Source organism: Psammomys obesus, unplaced genomic scaffold, assembly GCF_907164565.1.
Source record: "Psammomys obesus unplaced genomic scaffold, mPsaObe1.curated_primary_1811, whole genome shotgun sequence".
Classification (NCBI taxonomy): Eukaryota; Metazoa; Chordata; class Mammalia; order Rodentia; family Muridae; genus Psammomys; species Psammomys obesus.
The window spans coordinates 31905169-31908887 of record NW_026596046.1 but is presented as its reverse complement, the minus strand read 5'-3'; positions in this window follow the sequence as shown (position 1 = coordinate 31908887).

Here is a 3719-nt window from a genome sequence, read left to right as displayed (position 1 = left end):
CTGTGATTTGTGCAGATGGCCATACCCTCATTGATTTTCTTTATGATGAATGGAAGGTCATCAGCAAACACTGACGGGATGGGTTGGTTAACTAACCCAAAGCCAGGAATACAGATATTTAATGATGATCATAAAAGAAGAACAAACAGTTACTGTTTGCTTCCTGCAGCTGTTCCTTAGACCCAATACAACTTTCTTCAAGTAAACCACCAGGGGGCAGTGTTGTAAACAACCTTTTCTCGCAAATCTTAGAACACTAAGACATTATAACAAACTATAATACATTGTATGTTATAAATTTTTCCTCCACAGAAATCCTGCTTAATATTTAAATTCATGTATCCATGTGTTCTCATGCATGTGTGAATTCACATAGGTACATGGAAATGATGCTGTTTCTTTTGTCAACTCCTCAATGCAACCACATGATACACCAAGGGTAATACTCAGTATATTTTTTTCTTCCCCACTCAATTTCTTTAGGACACACAACAAATACTCTCTATATCATTTTTTTTATTTCTATGGTTAATCAATCAGAAAATCCAATGAGGAAAAAAATCCCTAAAAACAAAACCCTGCTGCCAGACGTGGTGGTGTATGATTTCAATCTCAGCACTTGGGAGGCGAAACCAGGAGGTTACCCCAGTTCAAGGCTAGCCTGGGCTACACAGTGACTTCCAGGCCAGCTGGACTACAAAGAGAACCCCATCACAAAACAACACAACACTTCTCTGATAACATGGCTTCTTCCAAGCTGTATTTTTCCCTATTATTTACCTTCCTCCACAAATTAGAGTTATGTTTTCAAAATAGCCTTAAACTGTCATGTAGTGAATGAGCTCCTTTCTCCCTTGTCTCTGATGCTTGATGCATCCTTGAAATTAAGAAATGTCAATCTGTAGTACCACATGACCATGTGTCTACCGGTGACTATGACGCACACCAGTCACAGCAGCTAAGGGTCATGTATGTAGCAATCAGGCTGGGAAATACCTCCAGGTTTGAGTCTAACTAACCTGGGCTTCTAAGAAACCAAGGACAGGGCTCTAAAAGCAGCTGGCAGAGATTTTCAGAGGAAAAGTAAATGAAGGGCTGGGGATTCAGTAACAGACCTCCACCCCTCCCCGACCCCCTCTCTCAATCAGCAAGACCGTGAGTTCAATCCCTAGTAGGTGTGTGTGTAAAAGCCAACTGTTTCCTCCAGATATTTAGAGGATAGAGGAGGAGGCTGACTCTGGTTATTCAGACTGCTTTTTCAAGCAGGAGGACTGGGACTTCCACGATGGGACAGGCTTTTCTAGTCACACCAAGCTGTTGCTTGCTGTGTCAGATGCCTTAGGGGCTGGAGCCAAAGGGAATGTGTGAAAGAGGGGGCTGAGGTCATCAGAGGACCTAAGAGCATTAAGAAGTGTAAATGGGTAAAAATCTGTGTTTGACAAAAGCCTCCAAACTCGGCTTTTTTGAGCTAAAGCTTTTCTAAAAAATGCTCAAGAACTAGGTCATAAAGAGAATCGACACGGTAAGGGTTGATGCAGCCCTGTAGCAACAGTGTCAAGGTTTTTGTAAGTTGTTTCAAAAACAAAGTTTGAAAGATCTCCACAGTATTATTTTTTGTTTTTTTTTTTTTCAAATTCAAGGGTGACCTGAATTTCTAATCCTCCTTCCTCTTCCTCCTTGGTATGCTGGGATTATAGGCTTGTGCCACTCAGCGCTGTTTATGAAGTACTCAGATAAAACTCAGGTCATCTTGAATGCTAAGGAAGTACTCTACCAACTACGATACACTCCCTTATAATCTCAAAATTGCATTTAAAAAAAAAAAAAAACCTGAACACTCTTTCACTGGCTGGTCCAGTAGTCTGGGGTGGCCATGAGCTAATGAAGCAGCCAAGGATGATCTTGAACTCTTGATACTCCTGCCTCTACCTTCCAGGTACTGGGATTACAGGCATGAGCAACTAGCCCCATCCCTGACAAAGTTTTTTTCCCCTAGTTTTTTTGGGATTTTTTGTTTGTTTGTTTTTTGAGATAGGGTTTTTCTGTGTAGCCCTGGCTGTCCTGGAACTCTCTCTGTAGCCAGGCTGGCCTCCAACTCACAGAGATACACCTACCTCTGCTGGGATCAAAGGCGTGCGCCACCATGCCTTCCCCTAACTTTCTTAACTATTACTACATGTGTGAGAGAGAAGCTGTGTGGGAAATGTACATGCACACCACTGCAAGGGTGTGGGTGGAGGAGGTCAGAACTTCCATCGTCCTGTGGGTCCCAGGGGATCAAATTTAAGTCTTCGGGCTTGAGGGATAAGCACTTTTACCCACTGAGCCATCTTGGAGTTGTGCGCGTATAAGCGTGCGTGCGTGCGTGCGTGCGTGCGCATGTATTGTCTGGTAAGCAAAAATGAGGCAGGATCTCATGTAGCTTAAACTCGCTTAGAACACTAGAACATGGCTGGCTTTGAACCTGGGATCCTCCCGTTTCCGTCTCCCAATGCAAATGCTGACATTACAGGCCTAAACTACAGCAACAAGACAAACAAAACAAAGGCTATCTTAGTAACTAAAATGGTTTACCCACATCAAAACCCCCCAAATGAGCTTTCAAGCTTCAAGACCCCTACTATATTAATGTACGTCAAATCTCTATCCACTTTCAAAAGCCGTGCACTAAATCCTTAGATGTCCCCCTCCCCCAAGCAAATGACCTAAGTCAGAGCCTGATTTCATTGACACACTTGCACTCCCAACAACAACACTTCCTTTGAAAAACAGAATGTCACTTCCTCAGTCCAGAGGCCAGAAGTCCCTTGATTCTGATCTGGGGAGCAGAGACAGGAAACTCTGGTAAGCTGCTGTTCCCCATGGCCAGCCACTAGTGCAGCTGACAGAGGGCAGGGTCTGCTGGGAGCTCCCTTGATGCACTGCAGCTGGAAGCAACCGCTCACTTCCAGGCTGTGGGAGCGATTTCTCAGAGGCCAGCACTCCCAGTCAGCGGAACGAGGACGTCTCCTGCACTTCTTTAACGGACTTTCCATTTCCAAACTCCGCCTCGGACTACCCAAATCTCAGCTCCCGGCAGCACTCTGCTCCCTGACCTCGCTAGGCGAGGAGGGGGCGCCTCCCCCAGCTGCCGGCTCCTCACCTAGAGGGGACAGGCTGTCCCAGCAATTTCAGTAAACACTGTCAGCACCACCTGGCAATTGAGAACCACGATCCCCTCAGACCCCAGACAACAAGGGCTGCACGACACAAAACTCTGGCCAGTCAGAGCGGACCAAACTGCAGTGTCACTCCGTGGGGCGGAGGACCGCGGGCGGGGAGGGGGGGGGACGGTGTGTGAAAGACACACGGAATAATGGGAGAGAAGGGGGACAAACAAATGAGTCACTTAACACAAGCGCTGCACATGCCGCTGACGCCGCCCGTGATGCGGCGGCCGCGGGCTGGAAGGAAGCCGCCGGCCACCGGGGAGGGCGGGCGAGCGGGCGAGGGACGCGGAGAGGGGCGCGGCGCCTCGCCCTTTGTGGCCGGGGTGGGGGGCCGCGCGGCTCCTCGGCCGAGCCTCCCGCTCGGGGGGACCGGCTCCCCCGGCCCCGGGCGGCCGCTCTCGGGGCGGCCCGGAACGACCGCGGCAAACTTCGGCCGGGCGCGGAGTTCCCGGCGGGGCCGGCGGCGAGCGGCCCCGACCTCGCCCCGCCCCTCGGCGGCGCACCTGTCAC